Source organism: Pteropus medius, unplaced genomic scaffold (assembly GCF_902729225.1).
Source record: "Pteropus medius unplaced genomic scaffold, Ma_sr-lr_union100, whole genome shotgun sequence".
In the NCBI taxonomy this organism is placed as follows: Eukaryota; Metazoa; Chordata; class Mammalia; order Chiroptera; family Pteropodidae; genus Pteropus; species Pteropus medius.
Window position 1 is genome coordinate 24,343,889 of NW_024342467.1, and position 14,332 is coordinate 24,358,220.

The following is a 14,332-nucleotide window of genomic DNA, read 5'->3' on the forward strand; positions in this document are numbered from 1 at the left end:
GTGATTATGTTTCTATAGAATTTTTTTCTATTTGCTTCAATTTTCCAATTCTTTTCTCTGTTCTACCAGCTTCTACTGCATATGTACGCATATATTTTACATTTCCCCCCTAATTTGTTGTATTTCTGCTTCGTTGTGTTATTCATAGACGTGATCGATTCATCATTAAACTGGAGACTCAACTTTACAATTTTTACGTTATGATTTTTCTTGACAGTGTTATGTTGATAGGTTTTCCTGTATTTTCTTCCAGCTCCTTTTTTCGTGTTATTGTTATATGAATGCTCTTTTAGAAAATTTTAAACATATATTACTTGCTTTGAAAGCGAATGGATTTTTTCCGGTCCAGCTCCTTGGAGGAGGTGTCTGGAGGCTGAGGAGACTCCACACTGACAGCAGGTCATCCAGTTTTCACAAAACAAGCTCTCTCTCATTCCTTACTTTGCTTTCTGAAAATGTTACTGGGCTCTCCTCAGAGGGACAGATGATGATAATAATAATAATAATTACAACAACAATAGATGTAATAATAAGTGTTGGTGTCAATCTGCTATCAGGCCATAGACTTTTATTATTATTTATTCATTTTTTAGTTTATGCACCTCGAGCTGTCTGTTTGCAAACAGATACAGGTTTTCAGCCCTTGAGTTGGGCCTTTCTCTTTTAGGGAGTGTATTTGCCCTGGCCTTTTCATTTCTTAATATTCTCACCACCAATTCTCTCTCTGAAATGTGTGTCCTTTCGGGTCATTCCTTGGTAGCCCCTCCCGCCTTGGTCCATCTGCATTTTCATTAGAAGTGTAAGGAGTTTCAATTTGTCTTTTTCTAAAAGTAGAATTTGTTTCTTTTGTCCTTTGTTCTTAAATAATTTTTAGGAGTTGAAAGTGTAAATGTTGAATTTAAGATACTGTGTTCAAACCACAAATCTAAAGTATTTGGGGTGTGTGTGTGTGTGTCTGTGTGCATGTGTGTGTGTGTGCGCGCGCGCGTGTGTGTGTGTCAGTGTGGCATTTAGCCCTGAGCAAACCATTCACAGGTTTATGTGTCTGATGAAAAATTATATTTCTGTCTAAAGGAAGACGAAATAGGGGAGTGCATATCTTTAATTAATATTATTGAGAAGCAATTTCTATGAAATAATTATTATTTAACCATCCAGCTGATGTGACATGCTTTAACTAACGCACTAGAAGATTGGGATTATCCGATTCTGCAGAAGATCACTTACAGGACTCAGGCAACTCTGAATATTTATGATTTGAACGAATTCTTACGAAAACAAACAAAACAGTAACTGTAGTGCACAATGTTATCTACAGAAGATTTTCTCTATTTTCCTAGGCATCTAATCTGAAATTCGCAAATAGATTTCTTTAAAAATCAAAGATTCTGATCTCGGAAGCTAAGCAGGGTCGGGCCTGGTTAGTATTTGGATGAGAGACCACCTGGGAATACCAGGTGCTGTAGGCATTAAAAAATATAAAATAAAATAAAAAAAAAAATCAAGGCTTGAAGTATGGAAATGCATCGGATGAAGGTTAGGAAGATAATGCCGTGGAAGACAGGAGAAAAGTCCTTCAGTCTCTGGTGTGTAGGCGCTTTCCTCCGTGCCATTTTGTGCATTGCCCCGATTTAATCTCGAGTGCCACGTGCGTGCGCGTGCGTGTATGCGCGTGTGTGTGCGCACACAGTCACGTCGTTACCACTGGAGTAGAGCTTCACATCAGATGCTCTTCCTTGTGCTGTTGCGTGTCTTAGAGTACTCCCTTGACACCGAGATTTTCTTAAAACGGAGTTTTCTTTTCCTTTTGGTTACTACATTTTAATCTACTATGACAGTTGAAGGACTTTCTTGGTTTACATTATGGCTTAAACGGTGTCCCCCTAATTCCTATGTCGCAGTCCTAACCCCCAGGACCTCAGGATGTGACTGTATTTAAAGACAGGCTCTTGAAAGAGGTAATTAAGTTAAAATGAGGCCGCTAGGGTGGGTCGCAATCCAGTGCAACTGGTGGCCTTAAGAGAAGCGTTAATGACGGCACAGACTCACACGGAGGGACACCGTGTGAAGATACTGGGAAGAGGCAGCCAGAGGAGGCCTCAGAAGACTTGAACTTTGTCTCCACCTTCACCTCGAATTTCTGGCCTCCAGAACTGTGAGAAAATAAATGCGTGTGATGGAAGGCTTCTGGCGTGGTACTTTCTTACGGCAGGCTAACACAGCGGGCAGGTAATTTGAGAGATATTGCTGTAGACCAAAGAAACAAAAAAATATGCAGATGACAACGCAAGTAAAAAACAGAAAAATTAGCTGTCTCACTCTGCTCTAAGTAGGCAGAGTGAATGTCTCTTCTTCCTAAAACGCTACCATTAATGCGACGTAATCCTCAACTTACCGCATCCTCCATTCCACAGCAGTGTCCATCTCCAGGTGTCTCCAGATCAGTGCACGTGATCTGGGAGGGACATTTGAAGTCTCAGTTTTGGGCAAAGGTCTCCCAGTGGCGTTATTTACCAATGTGGATGTGTACATTTAAATGTGGTTTTTTGTCACTTGGCCCAGCGGTGGCCTTGCAGGAACGATCGCAAGCCAAACAACCACCCAAATTTTACCTACTCTGATAATATTTATAATTATTATATTTTTTAATCGTAAAGAAAAAATAATTGCCGTGGATTCACTGTCCTAATACAATCTTAAGGATGCATTGCTTTCTATTCTTCTAGATTCATATTTTTCTTGTTTTAATAATATATCTACAACTGTACTTCAGTTAGTATAGTAAAATATGTATTTTCTACATTCTTAAGTTATTTCTCATTCATTCAGTTTAAAAATAGAGTAATATCTCACCTAAAACACTGGCAACAATATTAAACCTTCCCTCTATTGTTGGGCATTTAACAATTTTAAACCGTTTGTTATTCTACTTATCGTTGTAATGAACAGGTGTCCAGTCCTTTTATATACATACATACATGTGAGAGTATATGTGTATATATCTCTTGAATGAATTAAAACACACAACCGAGGATATTATTTACTTGACATGTACATATTATTTTGATTTTGATTCTCTTTCCATTATAAGAAAAAACATGGGCTGAGATATGCGAGTTGGTATTCATGTTTTCTTCAAAGTACTAGCTTATAAATTGAGACATAGATAATGAATTAAGTAAGAAAAGAAAGATAAATAAATACAAGTACACTAAAGATAGCAAATTTTCTTGAACCAATGCTTAACATTAATTCAAATTATGCACCTGATTTGTATAATAAATAATCATTTCAAAAACTTTTCTTGAGTTCTGAATTTACAGTAAGTACTAGTTAGGTTTAGAAATATTAAAATTTCATAACCAATAGACTCAGTGAAAATATAGTGGAGGGCAAAATATTTTTGAAAAATTATTTTCATAGTATGTGATTTTAAAGACTGAGTTATGTATAAGATGACACATTGTCAGCATTCATATTTAAAAACAGAAAGATTTGTAGAGATTACTTTGCTCTAGAAAGTTATCGAGTCTCTAGAACACTGACCTTCAAGATCTATTTTTGTGTTGAAAATGTTTACTTTAGCATCTCAAGTGGTCGAGTAAAAAAAATATTGCAGTCGTCTCTAAACTTCTCTTGCTCACTGTCTTCTATTCTGTGTTGACCAAACTTGAAGTGCTTTTTTCTTTCATAAAATGTATTATCATTGTCATTGAAAGTATAATATAAAAATAATAAAAGATGGCCTGAATTATCAACAATAGGTTAAGAAAGAAATAAACAAAAGAAAAAGTCACATAAGGTCAATTTAAATAATTAAAATGTGAAATAAGAAAGATTCTCTCTACTCCCTGGAAGGTAGTATATACTGTAGTTTTGGTGACATATAACAAAGTATAGAAAATGACAATAAAATATGTTTAAAATTTTTTTTGAAATCTTTCTTGCATTTTATCTGAATACAATAGTATATAGTTTCCCCTTTATTTTCCAAACGGCATCTGTATTGACTAAGTACCCTACTTGCACCTGCACCCTTCTCTTAGCGTCTACTGCTGGGACACCCCCAAATCGATGGCGGTCATATTTTAAGGCAACAGCACAGGCCTTAAGCCCAGGATCTATGCGATAAGTGGACTCATAAGTAAACTCAGGGAAGAGATTTCTAAATGAGAATTAGACGATTCATGGTGCAGATTCTTAGCTGTACTAAACATCGTGTAAGTGTGCTTTCTGTAGAAATAACAAGCCAATTTTGAGTTAACATATTTTTGAAATCGTAGGAGCACCAATATTTCCACATAAGCGTGTTTGAACTCACTATGTTCTTGAAATACATTTTTTGGAATGATAAAGATTTGTTTATCCTCCAGAAACTTTCATTATGAAATTATCGTTCTTTTTAAAAAATTTTTTGTGTCATTTAGTGAGTCTGCATTCCACTTTCTAAGAGTAAGTTGAAAAACTTAGCTTTCTTCTCTCCTTAATAGAGCCAATTAAAAATAAATAAATAAGTAAATGAATACAAGAGGAAATGACACTAGCTTCCATTCTGGTACCTTGCTTTGATGATCAACTAATTCTATTTATCTCATTATATTTTGAAATCACAGAGTATATCAAAGAGTACTTGGAATCAACACTAGAAGTTCCCTTCTTTCAACTTCTTTTTTCTGGATGGAAGCGAGTTGTCTCTCCAGCACCTCTTAAAGTTTGTACAATTATTTCGCTTCTGTTCAAACACCTTTGGAGACAGATAGTTTACCAATTCATTTTATCCTTGGACATTGGTAATTATGAGATGTGGTTCTTTTAAATTACAAGTAAATCTGACCAAGCTGAGTTCATTCCTTGCTTACATGGTTTGAAACCTGTTCCAGAACCTTTCAACTGCTGTCTCTGTCGACCTTTCGACTTGACTGAAGTTAAGTGTAGGTGCTTTCCAAATATTAGCTATAAGCTCTTAAGCAGCTTCAAATATCATGAAAATAATATAATTAGTGCATTATGCACAGATGGTCAAAACAGTGTCCAAGGAAACACCTTTGGCGAATACAAGCCAGTGAAGTTATCAAGATGCTTGCCATGTCAACGGGGCGTTTAGAAAAATGCTAAGTTATTTGGTATCGCTCATCAGATCGATGGCAAAAGGGAGAGTAATGACAACTGTCCAGAATGAATGAGATGTCATCAATACAGTAGTCTCTTCAACTCTCCATTTCTTCCCATCGGTCATATAAACTTAAAATTTGGATTTGGAGATGAATAAATTTATAATTTTATGCATATTATGAAAAACTGCCAATGACACTGTCTTATTTGTTATATTTCTCAGGAAAACCACTCTGACAGTTTTGGGCCATCAGAGCTATAAATCCTACCCCAAGGAGATGAGAGACTTCCTTATCATCCTAGCTGCTTTTAAGACATTCGGCACTACGTTGAATCATTTATAAAGAGTATACAGACATATTAGATCGATGACTTATTTTAGGCAAGGTAATTTACTCATATATATATATATATACACATATATATATATATATACACTTTTAGTTTTTGAATTAGTATATTTTAAAGCAAATGTAGAGCAAAAATAAATTCTCCACATGTATATAGTATTTATTATTATTGTTTTCCCTAACATTATGAGGTTGATCTCCTATTGGTGACAATTTACGATCTATTTAACTTCAATTCCCGGTCTGTTATTAGTTGCCATGTATGCTTTTTAGTTCAAATATACAGGAAGCAATAGGAATGAGTTGCCAGACAGCATTATTATGACACCCAATAAAGTTTATGATTGAAGTTAATATATATCATGAAGAAAGTCCACATATCAAAATTACTCTCACATGGAATATTTATAATAGGAGCAGAGAATGACTAAGACAATAAATTTTACCAATTGTTAAGATGGAAAACAAGGCAAGAAAAAGACTATGGGCTTGTGACATTCGGTACAGGCTCAGACATCTCTTCTACCATTTTTTTTTTTCTCCAGTACTAGCAGCCATACTGGAGGAGTCGCTGTCCCGTATGTGTGGTACACTTTCTCCTTGAGGCAGCCTAATGTGATAGGAGCTTACAAAGTATAAGCTGCGGTATCATTTTAAAATAATGTATCATCTCTAATTCTCGTCATGTTACTCAAAACAATTAGTTATTGTGGAATATTATTCCTGTGAGATAGTTATTTAAAATTCTAAGGTCGGGGCAAGTAGCAGCGGCATGACAACATTTAAACAAGCAAAACAGGAATTAAAATTCAAGTACCGTTTAGTTTGAGAAGCTACTAAACCTCTATTGCCTTCTATTTATTTCTCTATAAAAAAAAGATCAATAATCACTGTCTTTGCAAGTTGCCGTGAGGTTAGAAATGACAAATGGACTGTGAGTGACACAGAGGAGAACAGACACTGTGTGAGAGGTAATGGCGTGTGACTCCGACGCGTCACACGCGTGTTTCGGTAATGGACGTCTAAGTGTGATTGCGTGGTTAACTATCAGATCATTTCCTCAGCTGCGCCGTTTACGCTTTCCAAGAGCGGTAAAAAGAAAGCATTGGCCTCTTTTTGTTCATGTTGCCACCACCACAGACAGCGCAGTGCATGTCATCTCTCAGGACTGGGACAGGCTCACGAGACTTACTAAGTCTCCCTCCCGTCCACCCCAGTGTCCTCTTTGGGACTAGAAGAGGCTTCGAACATCACACTGGTGCTCGGGGACACGCTATCACTAAAATCCTTCTGCGGTCCCCTATTTTCTGTGTTAAATTCCTTATCCTTTTAACGTCTCATAAAATTCTTCATGGTGTTTTGCCTTCTTAACTATCCAAGCTCCATCTAATGACTCCGACCTTCAGACTGCGTTCTTAATGGGTGTTGCTGTCTCGGTTCCTCTCTTGATCTGTGCTTCGCTCGGCGTGGAGACTGTGTCCGTGGCGATTCGGCGGCTGGACCGCTCCCCTTTGACCTTATTTTCTCTGTCTCTTCATTATTTTTTAACCTTAGTTTACATATTGCTTTTCAAAGAAGCCTTTCTCTGTCCTGTTATTAGATGACCTATCATGTAAAAACATAAAGCGATGCAAACATAGAAACAACCATTTTCTAGGAATAAGGAAGAGTTTGGGGAATAATAAGATTAACGAGATGGTTTTGATGATGATGGAACACGCATGTTTTTGTGTGATTATGGTATCAAATATATGCTTTAACGGCATCGTCTTCTTCAACCTTTTCACTTAAAAGTCTTGTAATAAATGTCCTTTCCAGAACTCTATCTTTTGCTCATAAAGTTTGATGAAATTTAGGGTTGTGTCATGCTTTTGGAGAGAAAGAAGGGGCGGTCTTTAAAAAAATAGAGCTTCCCCACTTCCCCACTGAACAGCATTAGACACTATTTAGATATTTTCAGCTCTATATTCCAGTTGGACCTCATATAATTAGATAAGCATGTCATCTATGCCATCAATAATTTCATTAAAATGTTGAACAGAATAAAGCTAAGGATGTTAACATAAATTATCCCACAGAGAATTCCATTTAGTTGGGCCTTTTTTTTTTTTACTCATCACTATGGTTGTTTAAGCCATTTTTATTGCTATCACCACAAGGATGACCACACATAAGTCCTCAGGATCTCAAAAAATCATCCCGTTAAAATTCAAATAAACTACAAATCACCATAGCTTCTGTATGAAATTATGAATTTCTGCAAATTTCTTAAAATAGATATTAAAAAAACCCTAATGGGATAATTCTGGCTTTAGCTTTTTTCTTTTTCTTGCAAGAATTAAATAAGGTCTAGGCAGTCAGCCTTTCGTTTTGTTGCATTATTAATTACCAGCGTTAAAGTGTACGTTTTGCAATCACTTAAACGTATATTTTTTTATATCCGATGTCATAATGAAATTTGCACTGACGTTCCTTTTCCCTGATGAAACTCAGCGAGCTTCTGTGTAGACACAGCGCCCGAGTCTCCCACACTGAGCTGGAGAAGCAGAGGCGTTCGCGCCCGGCGTCGTTTATGATGTTGATGGTGCGTTATCCCAGCGCGCGGCATCTGTCCGCATCATAGCTTCGCAATAACGCAGGGAAAATGGTTCGAAGGGGTCACAGGCCTCGCGTGCGGAGCACCATAAACAAAGACTGCCCACCGAGAGTGTTCATCCACGCTCGTTAATTTTTGAATTCACATTCTGCAAGTTCATCCAAAATTTATGAACCGCATCAGAGTTTGGCTTCAACGGCAATAGAGACGGCGAAACAGGGCCAGGGCGCAAAGCGGAGTCCTTGGCAGGGCCCCGGCAGGGGGCCAGGTGAGGCGAAGCCCATCGACCCTCCACGCGGCGGTGAGAGCCACAGCCCGGGGGAGAGGATCTCTTCGCAAGGCCTCTGGAACGTGAAAGGCATCGCGGACTCATGGTCAGCTCGTCCCAAGGAGAATCTCACTATCGTAGTTTAGTGGGTTCTGTGTTTTAGGGTATCTCTGTCTGCATGATCATTTAAATGATGTAAAATCCATCACACTTATTTTTCCTTTCTTCTACGTATATACATACTATGCATAGACGTGGGCATACATGTATACATGTATTTATACATTGACCACTGTTCTAATATAGTATGTAAATTATAAAAAATACAAAACCTATTTCTAACAACAAAAGTATATTTATAATTTAGTAATGGCACACTCTTTTGGCCCTAAAATATTATTTTAATAATCTTACTTTTAAGGGAAATGCACACAGATCGGAGGGATCCCAGCCCACCCCGTGCGACCCAGGCCCCAGCCGAGTCCCCAGCGCCTCCCACCACACTTCCCGCCACCCCGCTCTGTCACTCTGACCTTGCTCCCGTCGCGAATTTCACATTTATTTCCACCTCCGGGTTTATGCAATTCGATTTCTTCCTCTGGGGGTGGTTTCTTCCTTGAAACCAACCCATAATTCTTTCCCTCGCTTTATTCTGGTATCTGCTCGAATGCCTCTCCGTGGAGAAAGTGTCCCCAACACCCTGTTTAATGTCACGCACCCAACCACGCCCGGCATTTAAACCCGCTTCCCGTCCCCCTATGCTACGTGCCATTATCTGTCATCTTATCATATGATGCCATTATATCACACTGCGTTGTGTCAGAGTATTCAGTACTCCTAACTCTAACATGTGGTAACAACGCTTTCTTCATCTTCAACTGACATAAAGTGGCTGCATAGACGTGAAACTCAGTTTCTACTAGGTGACAATGGCCTTGATTCATCTGGGTTTTATTTTGCTCTGATGTATAGTAAGAGTCTAGTTATTTCCCTTCAGAGAACTCAACCGTTGCTACAGACCATCATCAAATAATCATCCAAAAATGGTTTCATGTGCTACTTATCAAAACAAAATTCCATATGTATTTTATTTTCGTAAGATCTAAAGATACACACAATCGTCTGTGCCCCTCACAAACCAGACAACGAACTCAGCCCGATGTGACCCTTCTCTTAACCCCCCCTGTTACAGAGAATTAATTTAAATTCACCTTTAATTTAACATAATAAATTTAGTAATTTTTAAATTTTGGTATTTCTCTTTAGTTCAATGGCTAGGGTAATCGAAATATTTTGTCAAAACCTCTACTAAATGCTGTTTTTGCGTTCCATTTCTTCCTTTGAGTTTACTTTACAAATTATTTCCCTATGTCCTTTTTTGGTTGCTGTTCAGAAAGCTAGCATTGGCTTAACTATAGTTCATTCATAGATATGACTGTTCTTGATTTTATCTGATGTTCTCTTCGCCTGTAATATTCTGTATTTTCACTGTGCTATAGCTGATGCTAATTTATATATTTTAAATCGCATTTGTACTTTTAATTTCGTACACTTTATCTTCTCATATTCTGCTTCTCTGTTATTTTCTCAATCTCCTACTGCCAAACTCTCCTATACTTCCCTAAACTTTATTTTTCATATTTTCCGTGTCTTCATTTGTTCGAGGAGTATGCTAGATGTTTATCTCAGTCCTATCTCTAACTCAATCATATCAATACCTGCGTGCAGGCTCACATTAAACTCATCGCTGTAAGGGATGTGTTGATTTCTTGTTACTCCTGTAATGAACTTTTAGTGCCTTACATCAACAGAATTTTATTATTTAATGTTCTGGAGACCAGAAGTCCAAAAGTCCAGTTTCATGGAACTAAAGTCAAGGTGTTTATAGGGCCGGTTCTTCTGGAGACGCTAGGGAATTATCTGTCTCTTTGCCTTTCCCGTCCTCGAGGCCACCTGCGTTCCTTCTAGCCCATGGCCTTTCTTTTATTTACAAAGCCAGTGATCGTATCACCTGGACCTCAGCTTCCATCATCATACCTGTCATGGGTTCTAGTGCCTCTCTCTGGCCCTAGTTCCATATGGACTATGAGATCACATTAGAGCCGACATTTATCCAACGAATCTTCTGATGGCAAGATCCTTAGTTTAATCGCAAATGCGAAGTCTCTTTTGCCAGTAAGGGAATCAATTAATTGCATCAGAGATGAGATTGTGGATGTCTTTGGGGGAACATTGTTCTTCTTACCACAGGGATTATTGGAAAAATATCAGGTAAGAATTCTGTCTCCTTGGAAAATTCCAAATTAAACTTGTTCTATTTATTTATTATTAGTTACTTATTTATTTTTATAAATCTATTAGAGAGAGATTCAAAATGTCAAGAGCCCCATATGAGTTGAAGCATTTTTGACAGAGTGCATTTATTTTCTATTTATAATTATGTTAAGATGTCATCCTATGTACTTAGATTGCTGTCTGACTTACTGACGAGGTTTGTCTTCCCGAGCTGTTTTCACCGTCTCAGCGGAACTGAGAAGCCCCTCTCCCCTCCCCCCTCTCCGAAGATAGAGAAGCAGAGAGAAAATGTTCAGCCGTCAGACTTGATGCGCGTGATCAGGTCATCGCTCCTCTCCTGGAGACAGACCACTACCATGGCGACTCCCAAGGCGCCTGGACCCCGGGATGAACCACGCGGCTTACTTGGGCAAATCAGATATTGGCGAGGGTGATACAGGCAGAAGGTGACGGGTTTGAGGACAGTGTCCCCTGCAGGCCACGCTGTAGGGAAACGTGGACTCAGCTAGCTGATAGTGCACAATCGGACAGAGACGAATCGTGGATCCGGAACAGCTTCGTGGAAGCTCAGCCCTCCTCGGAGCTCCTAGCTGATGCAGGTGACGGCCACGCAGATGCAGGTGACGCTGGCGACAGCGCACAGAGCGGCAGCGCGGGCTCCCGGCCACGCCACTGCGTTGTGGGAAACAGCGAATCGTCGCTGTTTTGTGCCCCTGGGCTCCGATGCGGACCGGCACACACCCGCAGGTGACTGAGGGACCCTGTGGCAGCACCGTATCCAACCACGACTCATTCCTTCTCGTCCAAGGGGAGGTAGGTCCACGGGAGACATTAGAACACGACACACGTGACAGAAATCTCATGTCAGCGAATGTAAGACAGACAGACTATAGAGGATCTTATATTTGAATGTCCTTTACCTGCGACATTCACATGAACTTCCCACGGATCAGGATTTGCTAAGCTCCCACGCGCCCCCGCTCCCGGTGTCTGCTCACCTTACGCGGGTCAGAGGATGAGCCGTTCCCCAGTGTGGAGTTGTTGGCAGGTGGAAAATGCACCCCGTTTTCCCTCTCAGCTGGGGACAGTTGGTTGCAACCGTCTTTAAGTTACAGAAACTCTCTATCTTTCCATAGCGAAAACAAAGAAACGCGGGAGTTGTTACCTTCAAGCTCAGCCGCCATGGAACTCAGAACAAACACGATCCTGATTAGGAAGGGTTAAGTGCCCGGGAGTGGCGGTTGTGCGCTTTCCCCTGAGAGACTGTCGTCGTTGGTAGTGTTACATTTGTTATTCGTTTGCGTCTATGTTGTTGGCGAGTTCACGTAATATCCAATGCCATGGCCTTTCCTTCTCGAATTATTACGCCATAGAGTTCAAGGTAAGAGATTTCCATGTCTAGTAGTTCCAGATTAATATGACCTAGAAACTAAGACGACATATCACTCCTCTGGGGTCACAGGCTTGTCCTCCAGTGCCTGTGAGAGCACCATTTTATTAAACCAATAAAGAAGTACGATCATAGAATGTCCATAACCTTACAGCCTACTGTTCTTTCAAGAGCACTGATAGTAAGTATAGTGGGTTTAATTAAATTCACTAAACACATCTGACCCAGTGTTAGAATTGATCATTATTTACCCACATCAGAGAGGTGAGCCAATACGACAATGACTGTCTCTTAAAGCAAAGCCAGATCATTTCGTGGAATCTGCCACGTCCAGGAATCTAAGTGTCTCGGGTTAAGGGATGAAAGTGAATCCACTTTACCTTGGACTGATATTTAGGGCAGCTTCATTACAGAGGGAAATTTAATGGTGGAAATCCTGAGCCTTAGAAAACCTGGGTCAATGCCCGAGTCTGCTGTTTAGATCGGTGACTTTGAGTGAGTTATCTAAACCCTCAGTTTCTTAATTTCTACCTATTTACAACTCAAAACATTTCTGGCACATGGGCACTCACTATGTGTTATATCCGATTATTTCTTCAGTATAGTTATTATTAATGTAATTTAATCATTTGGAAAAATAAAAGTGAACATCCCATGGACTGTCTCTTTATGAATTTTCTCCTATGATGGGAGACACTTGTTGGTCCAGGGAGCTGCAAAAAGCATTATTTGACAGTATTTGTTTTTTTTAGTACTCTTTTCAGGATCTTTTACAAATTCTGAAGCGGTTGAAACGTAATATTCAGGAAAAAAATTAACATCCTTTTTATAAGTTTCCTAGGGCTGCTGTGATAAAGTACTATAAACTGGGTGGCTTCAAACAGCGGAAAATAGTTGTCTCATAGTTCTAGGGACAACAGCTAAGAAGTCCAGCCATCGGCAGGTCCAAGGTCTCTCGAAGGCCCCGGGGGAGAGTCCGATCTCTGCCTTTCTCTTACCTTCTGGTGTCACCAGCAGCCTTTGATGGCTCTTTACTTGCAGCTACACAGCTCCCATCTCTGCATCCATCGGCACCCGGTGTTCTCCCTTTGTCTCTGTATCTATGCATGGACATATTCTCATCTTCCCCAGGCATAGTAGATTAGGGACCGACACTACTCAGTGTGACCCCCAACTTGGCTGTTCTATATCTGTGGAGGGGTCCTCACTGCAAACAAAGACATTTTCAGGGACGGGGGTGAGAGATTTAAACACATCTATTTTAGAGGGGCACAATTCAGCCACCAACAGCATTTTCAGAGTCTTAGCTTACTTATTTATTTGCAAGCACACAGTGGTCTAGTCTCTCTGGGACAGGCAACCCTACCCTGCCCGGACTAATGCTGCGACTAGGAGAAGGGTTGGAGGGGAAAATTAAGAAGTCGGGCCGAACACACAGCCCGTGCCAGTTCAGTGCCTGTGGTCTGTGCAGAGCCCCAGCCGGCCAACCGCAGGCCCAGCAGACTGATGGGAGAGCAGGCAGTGCCAGCGGATGGCGAGGTGTGGCAGCAGCGAGGTTCCAATCTCTCTTCCACCCCTGCCCCCCAAATGCATGTCCTTCCCACGTGCAGAGCCCGCTCACCCCCTCGCAACATTTCCTAATTCTTAACCCCTTCAGACATCCACTCCAAGTCCAAATTCTCATCTGAATACAATCCACTGAGAAAGCCCCGAATTTCATCTTCTAAATCATCCACATCAGATACAGACGAGACTCTAGTTACGGTCCATCCCGGGGAAAAAAAAAATCCTTTTCATCCATGAGTCTGTGAAAACAACTATTGTGGTTCCGAGATACGATGGCGGGTCAGCTCCGGGCTAGAGGAACCCGTGACCGAAAGGAGAACTTGGCATGCTAAACGTAGACGACTTGTCCAAAGCTAGTTCACAGCTCAGCAAAGCAAATTGCATTCTGTTCCAGGACCTGAGAATGATTCTCTGTCTCTGGGCCCTGGTGGCCCCAGCCCCTGAGCCCTGGGCAGTGGCCAGGCCTGAAGGAGTCAAGCCGGTGATCACCATCGCTGTAACCAAGGATTTCCTGTCACCCGGCCCTGGGAGTCTTCTGTCCTTCATTTGAACTCATTTCAGTGCCGATAGCCCAGGCTGACAATGTGGCTGCTGGTATAAACTTCTCAAACACCTGGTTGGTTTTCTGTGGACGTCCAGGGGATCCGTGCTATTCGAGGCGAGAGTCCTCGCAGGCGCATCCTGGATCACCACACCTCTATTTTTGGATTCTTTCTGCTGAGATGGTTGATCGGACCCGTAAATCACACACTTAA